This window comes from Cyanistes caeruleus, chromosome 6, assembly GCF_971803275.1.
Source record: "Cyanistes caeruleus chromosome 6, bCyaCae1.hap1.1, whole genome shotgun sequence".
Lineage (NCBI taxonomy): Eukaryota > Metazoa > Chordata > Aves > Passeriformes > Paridae > Cyanistes > Cyanistes caeruleus.
Window position 1 is genome coordinate 54,166,932 of NC_141706.1, and position 13,074 is coordinate 54,180,005.

Consider the following 13,074-nt stretch of genomic DNA (forward strand, 5'->3'; position numbering starts at 1 on the left):
AGCAATGCCCAATATCCAATAAATATTATGTATAAAAAAAGCCAGGCCGCATCTTATCTGACGTACGGTAACAGTAATGTTTTTGCCTGAGGCACTGCAAAATTCAGGCTTAAGAAGTCAAAATGACAGGGTGCAGATGATCACTTGAAAGTTATAAATTTTAACCTAAAGAGTTACCTTTAAGTATTTTTTTTTATCTAATAATGATTACAGACAGGCAAATTCAGCAGGCTCACAAATCTACAAAGAGATATTAAGGTTGTAGATAACATTCAAAAACTGTTTTCTTAATGCTTGTGTTTCTGTCACTGACCTGCAAGGAAAAATGTCATTAACATTTCTGCCACTGCTATATAAAAGTGGCTCAGAGCTTTCCAAACAAGCAGTTCCATCCAGTTATCAATGGTTTTAAAACAACTTGCCTTCGAAGTTAAGGCTAAATCCTTTGGTCCTTACCCTGACAAAACTCCTGTTGCTGTTAGTGAAGGCCCTTCATTCAATAAAGACTTCTAGTTTCAGGTTAAGGTCCTCTGAGTTACTTAAATGACAGATTTACATGTTTTCAGTAGATATTTGGTACTTGAATACCCAAGTGGACTTTACTGGTACATAAAAACTGCATTAGTGTGTTACAGTATCTCAGTATCTTTTGGGATTGAATATGCCAAGAGATGTCATCAGAATTATTCAGTGAGTCTTTAAGCTGGAAGTGCTTCAGACCAGCACAGCCTAACTAGAGCTTTAAACTAGCAGAAGTCACTTGCAAAGTCAGCTGCCACATCTGTGCTGTTGAAGATTGCTGGAGAATGCAAATTCCTCCAATTATTTACTGAGAGCAGCCGATCTCTGCCTTCAGAAGTTCAATTAACCTGATAGACAATCAATTTAAAGTTAAGTATTGCCTCAGGTATTCCTCAGATGCCCTTCAGGGAGCCCAGTGACTCTGTTACCACATTTCAGCCTTTTCTCTTCCCCTTTGCTCAGGGAACCTGCAATGCCAGCCCTGAGGACAGTGTGGGGCAATGGCCCAGGAGCTGTGTCACAGACCAGGCACAGAATCCATCAGTACCCATGGTTACTATTTGCTTAATTTCTGCCATCCTCATCATGATTCCCATTCACGATGTGAATGCATCACAGCATTCATTCATTCATTCATTCATTCTTCCACTTTCTTGTTTTACTTTGTGTATTAGTCTATAGATGTAATTTTGAAGAGTTAGAACCAAAACAATCCAAAATTTGTTTTTGAGAGTGTGGATGAAACTTTTTTAAAAAGGAAGCGAGCTAGTGATGCTGTTCATGGCAGCTCAAGGATGCTTCTACATCTATGGATGTTAAATCCAGAACATTATTTGACTACATTTTTTGTTAATCACATTGCAGCACTGGCTGTCTCAGTATTGCTTATTTTAAGGGGATTTTTTCTGATCAGAGGAAGTCAGAAAACTATCTATTCAGCAAACTTCTTTTATTTATCATGTTTGTCTGAGGCAGCAGCCTGGCAAGCATAGAATAGCTGAAAAAAGTCAGTTGAGAAACTGAAAGGTTTCACATGCATACCAGAAAGGAAACTCATTTTCAGAATGAGATCTGGACAGTTATCTCACTCTGAACATGACCTCATTAATTTGGCTGCTCCCACCCCTCAGCAGACTTTGAACTCTTTGGTGGATCTTTGGCTTTCTTTTCTTTGTAAGAGTGAAGGGGAACCCTCAATAATTTTGCAGGATTTTGCAAGAAACTGTCAAATCACTCATTCATCAGACTTACAAAGGGCCTAAACCTGCTGAGTTTTTTATCCAGTTAAGGTCTGTTCTTTGTCTTTTTTGTTTCTGATTCTTCTTCTCTTTGGTTCTTTTGGGGTTTTTTCTAGGTGGGGGGAGTTGTTTGGTTGGTTGGGTTTTTTCATTTTTTTTGTTTTGTTGTTGTTCTGGGGGTTTGTTCCGTTTTTTTGTCTTTTTGCTGTGAGTTGAGTGAGGAATTTTTTAGGGTCCCAGTGAATTCAAAGAGAATGGTACTTTTACCCCAGAGACACCATCTTTGTCAGATTTCACTACAGCTGGAGTCCCCAGGACCAACATTTTTAGTTGAATGATGTCCATTTGAAGCATCAGTCCTGTCACTGGCTCTAGCAGTGACAGATGTGCACAAGTTACAGCAGGGATGTGAGCCTCCAGAGGTACTGCACACACTGCTCCCCCAGGGATGCTGGGCTTTTCTGCTGATCCAAAGCTTTCTGATTAGTGAGAAGCAAGTGCAGGACACGCTGGCATGGGTTCAGACACACCTCACTTTTCCCATATAAAATCTGGCAAAGAGAAAAGCCTCATGATGGTATCTTTCCACCTTTGCACCATATAAGCAGCAGCCTAGAAAAACTGCTATTTTTCCATATGACAAATGGCAGCTTTCCAGTGAATACCCTAAAATTCTGGTTGGTATTTCCTCTCACAGCTGTGCCACTTGGGAAAATAAGAAAAGCCTCTTGCAGCTTTTGTGCGATGTTGTGGCAGGGGGGTACAGCTGTCCCTCCTGCTCTGCTGCACCACACTGGTCACTCACACCTCTGCAGGGCATCACAGACAGAGGTCCTCACACCCCAGACACTGAGGGCCATCATTTTAACCAAGGGAGGAGAAGATTTGAGGGGCAGATGCTTCCTCTGTAAACTGGATGCTCAAGGGTGTCTTGGGAAAGAGCCTGACATCAAGTCACAGGCAGAGGCAGGGCAAGGCAGGGTTGAATACAGCCTGTTTTCTTCTGAAAATGTTTGAGGACAGAAACAAAGGGCTAAATGGGAGTCTGTCAGGGTGGAGAAAGCTCTTATTTTTATTTCCTATTATAGCTTTCATCTGTGAAAGAGGTTTGGCCAAACTCATTACTTTCTGAGCAGCAGCAGTCATAGTTAGTGAAAAGATACTGTGAAAACTGTAGAAATTGAAAAATATATTCTTTTATAATACAGTATGAACTAACGGCTTGCTTGGGTCTCAATAAAATTGACAGAAATTTGTAAAAGACATGAAAAATAGTAAGTATGGGAGTTTGCTTTGATCAAGAAATCTTCTGACATTTGTATTTCTAAGTTATCCTAGACAGTTACAGCAGGTTTTGAAAGTCATTAAAGGCTCCCTCCGCAAAAAGGGTTTGGATTGACATTTCCTTCTAATAGCTTCCTTTCTCAACCAAGCAAAGTTTTAAAGAGTGTCTTTAATTATGACAGTTATTGTTGTTACGGAGGCCGGATGCGTTTCCTGTTAAAAATTGCAGGAAAGTATTTTATAGTTTTCAGTTTGGACTCGGGGAATGGATCTTAGTAGAGTAGAGTATTTTAGGAGTAGGTCAGAGCTGGCTAAGCCCAGTGGCTGCCTGGAGCCAAGGCTGGCGTGGGGCTGGTAGCAGGGAGATGCTCCAGCCCAGCCCCTGCCTGGAGCCCCATGCCTGGCACAGCGATATCCCACCTCCAGCTGACCACAGAGCCCTTTCTGCAAGAGCTCAAACAGCACCTGCTCCCACAAACATCCATTTTGTAGACAACATGAACTGGCTCCCTTCATCCTTGTCCAGTCCTGGTTTTCCCTTGGGAAGGAAAGCAGTAGCATTCACATTAATTCTGGGACTCAGACTAATAGTATTTAACTCACATACTAGTTCCATTGAAGTGAGCTGAAATTATTCACTTGTGCAGAGATCAAATCTCTTGAGAAGCTGAAGAAAAAATAAAGTCCTGCTCTTAATAAATACTAGAAACATCCAGACTCCTTAAGCAGAGCCATTTTTAGTAATTAATTTGCTATAGATGTAGCCAGCTGATTTAAAGAGTCAGATTTATTCTGATTAAAGCATTTACTTCTATGTCAGCAGAAGGAAAATTTACTGCCTCAGGAAAACATAAATGTCAAATGTGTGCTTGAATATACAGAGTATGGTAGATAGAAAGAAGATGATGTTTTCACAGGTCATGTGCTTAAAGGTCAGTAGGGTTAAAGAGTATTTTTTTTTGTTGTTTTAAAGCTGCCATACATGAAGAAGGAGCTGTGCAGCTGAAGGGAAAATGGCAAGACGGAATGTGCTCTAATGTCCACGAAAAGAGAGCAGGCACTCAAAAGAGGCACACACATGCAAAAAATAGCTGAATTTACCTCAAGACCCATAAAGAAGACTTTTATATAATATTGTTCTGGTGCCAGAACTACTGTTTTTCTGTTCCAATGCACACTGGCACTCTTGCTTTTTCAGACAACAGTAACCATAGGTTACTTCTCTTCACAGACTTGCAAGTCTAACATCACTATACTTGTGTGAAAAATTGCTACATCCAAACCAATTCTTATCCAGGGAGAATTCCAGTCTCCAGAAGACTAAGCCAGGAATATTTCACCTGCACAAATGCAGTGGGGACATTGGAGAGAAAATATTGAAATAAATTGAAACCAACCTCTTAGAGCCAGAAATTCCTGTTGGAACTTCGGGAGCAGTACTGGAGCCTAGCTGTGCCCATCCTGGACCCCTGAGGATGCCAGCACAAGACCAGCAGCAGTGACAGAGGGCTCCTGCAAGAGACTTTTGTCCTCATGGAGTGGTGTCTGGAAGCCACCTGTATTTAGGCACCTGAATGTCTCCCTAAATAATTCTAAGAACGTGAATTTTGAAAGCAGAAATTAGTACAGAGCCTGTGAAATTCAGGCAACTATAGACAGAAACATGAATGGGACAATGACTTCCTGGACTTTGTGTGTTCTGGAGACCAGCTCTCACTTTCTCACCACAAGTGCTGTCAGGGGCTGAGATCCTGCTCTGTACTCTCTGTGACTTCAGGGCTTGTCCTGCCCAGGCTGCTGCTGCTGGCTGTGGTCTGTTTTGAGAGCTCTCACCCAGCACCTCACAAGCGGTGTGCTGCAGGATGAGGCCATTAGCCTGTATTTACCTTGCCTGGTAATGCCATCAAACATTCTACTCCCAGTCATTAGCAATCCATCCCTCCTGCCTTTCCTCTCCCTGAGGAAGTGCTCACAGAACCTGCCTCATGGATTTCTGTTTTTTCATTATTGTTGTAGTCTCCCCAGTTTATCTTGCTCTTTCGTGAAACAACAAACCACAGATACGGTTTCAACCCAACAGCCTGTTTGCGAGAAGCTAACCATCCAGGAGCATATCCTTCCCACATTCTTCAAAAGTTCACTTAACATGATTCATTGCTTTATTCTTTGCTCGAAGCATGTTTCACTTACATTAATAATATTTTACCTTTCACTTATGATTCAAACACAAAAGTAGTTGCCCTTCTCTAAATGATCGTACACATAAAATATTACAAGACTATCACTTTCCAAAGGTCAAATTCTCTCATTTCCCTTAATTAGGATTCAAGATTTTCAACAATAAGCTGTTGCTGCAGAAGTATAGCTCCTTTATGTTTATTGATGTGCATCTCTGCTTTTTCACTTTGCAAAGAGGAAAAAGGAAATGGTTTTAAGTGGGATAAGTACACTTTTTTCTAAACAAAATTAAAAGAGGAAGTTCCAAATATGGAGGAAACAGAAGTGATCTGATTCAGTAAGAATTTACACACAGTTTTTGAAAAGTTTATCAGTCAGTCCTTCACACTGAAGTGGTATCAGTATCTGCTGTGCCTCAAATGTCTGAATATACAAGTCAGAGTTCCTTTCTAATAAAGTTCCAGTCACTAAATGGATCTTCTCACACCTGAAACGGCAATACCAATATCTGGACTTCTAAGTAACTCTTTAATGTTATTGTAAGAGCACACTTCATTTTGTGACTGATTAAAATAAAGGGTAATGGTTAATTATGAAACCATGCCCTAATTTTTTAGATAATACCTGAAAGGAAGTGAGTTTTGTCTGGAGTGAAAAAGGTGTGTTAAATCAGCCAGACTGTCTGCGAGGACAAAGTTAAACATAGTGAGCAGTGTAATTTTCTGTAACATGATTTTGCTACAATTAAATATAAAAATCTCACAAAACAGGAATCATACCTTTTGTGTCCCACAAGAACCTTCCTAAGGGGCCAGAGAAGAAGTTTATAAATGTGCTCTTGCAAAAAATGTCTACTTAAAAATTAAAATTTAATAATGGAGAAAAAAACAAGCAGTCCCCACAAAATGTAATATCTTATCATTAAGAAATTTTCTTTATGAAATGCTTATTTTTCTGATTTCATGTGTATATATGTTTCTAATATTTCCTCTAAGCTGGCTGTGCTACAAGTAAAGGAAGCTTTTGTGCTTTGGTTACACACCTTGACTTCAGGGTCTGGTCTAGATGCCCACCTCTGTTGGGTGTGTCCATCTGTGTGTCCATGAGCAGGTGATTTCACTCTTCCCATGTCTTAATCAGTCATTTGCAGGATACCTGGATTTTCCTGCTACAGCCCCTGGTGTAACACCTCCACCACATCTGAGGAAAAAGTGTCTGTAAAGTGGGACTTGGACCTTGTCAGCAGTTCAAGGCACAGCAGCCCTTTATCTTCCAGCCTTGCACATGGTGGTACCCTCAAAAAGCAAAGTTCTTGCTGATGAGGTGGTGGGTGCAGATTCCTAACACCGATGCCAGCGCTCTGCTTGGGAGCTGCTGAGGGCCTTCTCAAGGTGCAGAAGGCTTCTTGGGCACTGCCCTGGCATTTGACTCCCTGCTCCCACCTCCAGCCCCACATTTCGAGGTTTCCAGTCCCACTGAAGAGATGACTCAGCTGCCTGTGAAGCTGTGTCAAAACCATGTCATTTTACAGCCTAATGTAAACCAGCCCTGTCTTCAATTTACCTTCATATACCAGCCAAAAATGGTGCCAATTCTGAAGCAAGTCAGAATTCTGAGTCACTCTCTCATTAATTTCTAGATATAGGTTTTAGGTGCTTTATAACTTTCCTCAAATTCCAATTCCCCCAGATTCCCAGTCACTTTGTCTTCTTTGAAGTCCTTCCAGGTTTTCAAGGTATTTTTGGTAGTAGGGTATCCAGCACTGAATGTAATTTTGCTTCCCTATATATTTTCTAAGTCCTAGCTCTTAAAGCATTAGGGGTTTATGTGTGTGTATATATTCTATTATGTATTATAGTATATCATATAATATATAATGTGAAGAATTTGCCTTCCTATCAGTGATACCAGTTTTACTGGGAGAAAAATATTAGCAGGATTTTATTTTGATTCGCCAGCTGTTTTTTCTTTAAGGTTATTTGTTTTTTATTGGTGCCCCAGTGAATGACTAAAATATAAACTAAGTTAAGACTTAACAAAACACCAGGACGATTCATACAAGCATAAAATTATATTGGTCCAAATTTTTCTGAACCCTCTCCAGAATGTTTTGAGTTTACCAGAGAGATTTCAGCCATCACAAAAGTGCAAAACCAGACTGAACATTCACAGATATCAAAGTTGCCAGTTCTATTTCTCCAATCAAGGGAAATGCCAAGCTTGGACAGAGGATAAACAACAGCAATGGTCACAGTGCAACCTCAGTTTGCAAATCTGAGAAAATCTTTACTTCAGGCCAGTGATATTAATAATGGACTTTCAACTAATTTCAGTGGGAATTAGCCCTTGTATACACAGACAAGAAGTGTTTATATCAGCAGATATTCTCTAAACGGTGATGGCTAACACACATTGACTCAGCAGATGTGAGTGCCGCTGTAAGAAAGCTGTGCCAACATGTATAATGTAGGTGGTGGAAAGGCTTAAGCAGAGATATTTCAGAAAGCTGAAGAAATAGAGAAAAGTTTTACATGAGATACACACTTCAATTCTGAATACCACAGAATTCCTTGATGATTCTGGGCAACCTCCTTAGTCTGTCCCTGGATTTTCTGTCAAAATGAAAGTCTTCCTCATGTTTTGCTAAGAGGAGAGCTGTAGGATCCAGTCTTTTCTGACTGTGGCTTTGATTGCTATAATAACAGTAATTGATTTCAGTGTCTTTGTTTCTGTGATAATTTGTCAGCATTTTGGTTTTTTCTTGTTTGGACGCAAAACTTTCCACCTTTACTGCTTTTTTACCAAGCGAGATGCCAGCAAAGACCCCTTGCTTGTAGCTCACATCCAGCTGGAAAGAAGGGGATCCACAACTCCACAAAGAAAATGCCAGTGAAAGCATTTTGGGTGTGGAGAGGTGCCTGGAAAGCAGACACTGCCCCTGAGTTCCATTCACAGACAGAACCAGCCTCATCCTCACACCAAGAGAGCATGTTGCTGGTGGCCTGGAGCTGCTATCAGCTGTGCTTTGGGGGTGCCAAGCAGTGAAACCATTCACCACAGCACAGACCCACAGAAGATTTCCTGCACTGCCCAACGCACCCAGAATAACAACAGCTTGCCATAAACTTGTTATATGAACCTGGAAAAGGACTTAACAAACTTAACAATGTGTTTTAAGATAGTAGTATTTCATTTTCCAATTAGCTGGAAAAAAATTCTCTGCTGTCCCACACCTTGTGAAACAGCCTACCTTAAACGCTCACGCTAATTTTGCACTGGTGTTAATAATAGCAGACAGTAATAAAAAAACAAAATTAAAAATATAAAAAAAAAAAAATCACTCATTACCAGGACGAAAAGGGCTGCAGGGGTCAAGTGCTGTTGTTTAGGGTGAAAGTCTTTGTCTCTATACTAGAGAGAGCAGATGCTGCTGGTAACATCCAGGAGATCAATCCATGCTGAGCTGGCTATGTTTTCTGAATGCAGGATTTGAAGGTTTTAAGCAATTACATCTTAAAAATCCCACTTTCCTTTGCAAGCTACGCAGTTACATACTATTGCAACCCACCCTGAAACTATTAAGCTAAAGTCAAGAAATAGGAAAACATGAGGACTTTTGAGTAGTGAGAATTTGCACAGGGAATCAAAGAGGTTTCAAGTTCACTTAGTGCAGATGTTTCTATAATTGAGACACACTAGAAAAATGCATTAATGCACAAATCAGTCTTTCCTACGGTTATCTGAACCATAAAAAAATGTCCATTGCCAGGATATAATTCCCTATTAAATCCTATAGGATACTTTAAAAAAATAACATAGGTTCTTTTTTTCCTATTAAACTCTTCAGGATTTTTTCAGTAGGGGAGTCCACAGGGAGCACAAACAAACCTAAAATCTGTTGACCAATTCACCCCATAACCCCATTTCATACACTTGCCCACAGATACTAAGGATCTGAATTTTAATGAGGCCAGCTAAGTGCAGCTGGTGACCTGAAAGATTTATTACTCCCATTTAAACCAGTAAGACTTCCTTTGGAATTAGCTGGAGCTGCCTTTACTGTACGTGCCCAGCCATCCATCCAGCCCAAGCACAGAGTCCTGCACGCCAAGGCAGGAGCTGCACCCACACCTTTGCTGCTGATGCAAAACACGCAGCCTCACAGGCTTCTGACTCCTCAAAACTGTAATGCCTGAAGCCTTCAAAGGAAGGAAAATGTCTAGGACAGCTCCAAGGCAACCTGACAAGAACGTTTTTTCTGATCTTTCTAAGCATGACATAATCGTCTGCTTTTAGTGTCCAACACATAAAATAGAACTGGCATGTTCTTCTCAGCAATGAACTGCAGCTCCCTACCCAAATCGGCAGGAACCAGCTGTACCCTGCTGTAACATCCCTGAGGAAAGATGCCTCTGGTGGAAGTCTAAGCCCCCGGCAGTGACTCCTACCTGCAGGTTGCACATCTGTTTGCTCCCCGAGACCCCGCAGGCACACAGCCTCCTGCTGTGATGCTAAATTGAAACAAAGATCTCCCAGCCTCAAATCCAGAGGTCAATTAAGATTATCAGGTGCTGAATCCCAAACATACCTGTTTGCCCGGGGATGCTCCTCTAAAAGAACAGCAAACACTACTTTTTTTTTTTTTTTTTTTCTTTCCATCCAGACTTGCCTTGATTGCCTCGATGGACGGAAATAACGATACAAACAAGAAGGAAATTGTGTATCTCTTTATCTCGGCCCAGCAGGAGGCAGATGGATAAGTATGAATAACAAATTACCTTGCAGTGGTTTCCACTAATCAGCCGCAGGGCTGGGCTGGTTTAGCGTGAAACCATTCTTAGCCTTTTTTGACAGTGCTGGTTCAGGCGCTGGGCAGAGGACCCTACCCCCCTAATTAAGTACCTGAAACAAATTGAAAACAGCTGTGAATAATTAGACAATTTAAGTGCTGTTAAGAAGGAATAATTTTTGTAGCCATCGTAATAAATCTTATGCTGTCCGAACCCATACATTTTATGTGAATTTTTTCTGCTGGTGGGTTAGTGCATTACTCATAAAGAAACAGTATCCCTTTTGTTTTGATTGGGCCTGCTTAATAACAAAAGAGCATATCACTATAAGTGGAAGTGTGATGACAAAGAGAATAGCCTTTACTTTTCCTAATTTTCAATCGTTGTGGTTCAAATCCTGTGTCAGATTCCTGGCATGTGAGTTTGGTGAAAAAAAAAAAAGAATTCTTGATTTGCACTGTAAATAATATCTGAACCCAAGCTACTTAACATTTTTTAGATTTCTCTGGAAAAATACATACCAGGAAAATACTTAAAAATTCAGCAACTGGCCCATTAGCTTTATGTAGTAGATAAGTTCTTGAAGTATTAACTAAGACTTAGGGAAATCTATTTTTCTCTGAAATTTTCCACCCTCTTTTTCAATCTTCCGACTTGTCTGGAATTTGGTTAAAGTGTTTCACAGAAAGTAATCTGCAGATGGGGAGTTTTCATCATGCACTGCCAAACTATTCAGGGCCTGATTCAGCAATCCATAATGGGCTTTATTATAAATTAGTGCTAATAATTTAGAGAACAACTAAATTTATATTTAATTTTATGCTGTGTATAGCTTTTCTGAAAGCAATGTGTCTGCTCACTCACTTAATGGTAATGGCACTCTTAAGTGTTTGTGGGAGCCAGGCTTTGCTTGAGTAATGGAATTACTTGTAAACAGAATATGGAAGGAACTTGATTATTTAGAAGCACGGTTTGGCTTTATTGCTATTTTAGAATGACGTACTAAGAATTCCTCTGTCATTTCGGTGGGCTTGCATCATGCAATTCCAATCTGGACACAGATTCTGAACACACAGTTTTTTTCAGGATTCATGATGTGCTGTTTTGTTCTTCTTACATTTTCAGTGAAAGGAAAACGGAGCTCACTGTGCCAGCCATGTCTTCACAGTACTGCAAACCTGCCAGCAGAAATGATGCTGTGGGGGAGCACCTGATGCAGAGTACTTGGTTCTGCACTCCGGTGGCCTAGACTTAAACGTAAGGAGAGGAGACAAAGTATTCTGCAAAGCCTCAGAAAATGAACCTTACGTGTAACTTTTTAATTTTTTTTTTTTGTTTGTTTATTTTTTCTTTTTCTTGATTCTGCTGCTTTTCTTCTGTACTTTTCTTCACTCCTGGATTTCTCAGTCCCCTTTGGGCTGAGCTCCTTTTGGATGATCCTTCACTGGGAGCCCCGCTTATCTTAATTCTCTGGTTCAGAGAAAACTCCCAAGCTCGTTAGGATCTTGTTTCTCGTGTTTATTAGGATGTTATCACAAAACTTGGCAGGTCTCTCCAGACTGTCTGCACAAGTTCAGTTCACCACAACCTGGCTCATTTTGCTCTGATGGTACAAAATGGCCTTGTGGTTCACTTTGGCTTTGAAAGCACAAAATGGCCCTGAACTACACAGTTTTTTTTATCTTTATACTCATTCTTATCCAATTAACAGTAGACACGTATATTATTTTTCTAAATGACCCAATGACCTATCACCTGTGTGCTGTACTGTGACATTTTCTATCCAATCACCTACTATTACCCAAAAACCTCTAGAAGAAGAACATGAAGAAGAAAGAAGAAAGAAAAGAAACAACAGTCTAAATCCTCCATCTTGCCTTCTGCTTTCTAAACTAGCTTAAACTCCAACTTTTTCACCCAGTGATTTAAGAAAACTCTCTAATCTACACACTCACACTTCTAGCTTTTTCTATCTAATTCAACAGTTGTTTTCATGTATCACCATGAAATGTTGTATGTTGTATGAAATTCAGTGTTCTTCTGGATTTCAGAGCTAGGTATCAGAAACAAGTGCACGCACTCTGTGTTTCAGACTCCAACACTTAAGAAGGTGGTGGGAGTGGCAGTAAGGGTGGAGATCTGTTTTCTTGATAGTATGTGGCAGGCCTCGTAAGGCAGCAGGCAGCTCAGCCCTGGCTGCACACCTTCCTGCACTAGGGCCTAGGACACTTCTCTCTGTTCTCCATCTGCCTGCACATGAGATCTGTGGCAGTGGCTCCTGGACCTGAAGCTCTCCTTATCCTTGACACTATTTAGCCAAGGCCCTGGGGGGCATTTCTTCAACTCTGAATTACCCTTTTTATGCCCAAAGTAGCACGACTTCATCAGGATCTTGCTATGGGATGACTCCTTACCAAGCTTTCCATGACCCTACTTCTGCCCTTACATTAGCATTTGGATATTCTGCATGTGAGAACAGTGGCCCCACTGGGTTCAAGCGTGTATGAGGAGCTGAGATTTAAATTTCAGGTGTTGTATCATCTGACTACATGCAAGAATTATAAATCTGCTTTGTATTAAAATGTATTTTGGAAGTTGGTTTGAAAAATCTGGGATGCCACAAAAACAGGGCAGCTGTGCTGAGCCAGGGCAAACACTTCCATCACTGTAGTTATTTACAACATTCAAGTTCCTTTAGAAAAAAAAAAAAAGATAAATAATGATTTAGGTTCTAATAATACTTTAAAAATAGTAGCACCATAAATACACCATCCTTAATTTTCCACCCTTCAGTTTTAATTCACCTATTTGCAAGCACATGTATGAATTTCTTTTTCAAGAACAAAGATTGAATGTCTTGCCCAGAAAATAGATGCAGCACTGACAAGGAAGGAATGAATAGATTTCCTTTGCATCCAACAAGAGCAGAGGAAATATCTATTCATAGGTGCTTCTCCTCTTTCCTCCCTGACTGCTGCTCTCTTTGGTAAACCAGTGAGTAATGAAGATCCCTAGTGGTTTTCTAATTTTGGCCTAGGATGCGGAAGGAGCTTACAGTGGCC

At 40.5% G+C, this 13,074-nt stretch overlaps 1 long non-coding RNA gene across 1 annotated transcript; it reads right to left on the minus strand.

Annotated features, from left to right (window-relative positions):
- Positions 1–691: 691 nt before the first annotated feature.
- On the minus strand, positions 692–9,894 carry LOC147652699 (uncharacterized). Its single transcript, XR_015288043.1, has 2 exons — positions 9,811–9,894; positions 692–2,311 (listed from the first exon to the last, which is right to left on the minus strand). It is a non-coding gene; the product is annotated as an uncharacterized LOC147652699 (long non-coding RNA).
- Positions 9,895–13,074: the final 3,180 nt, after the last annotated feature.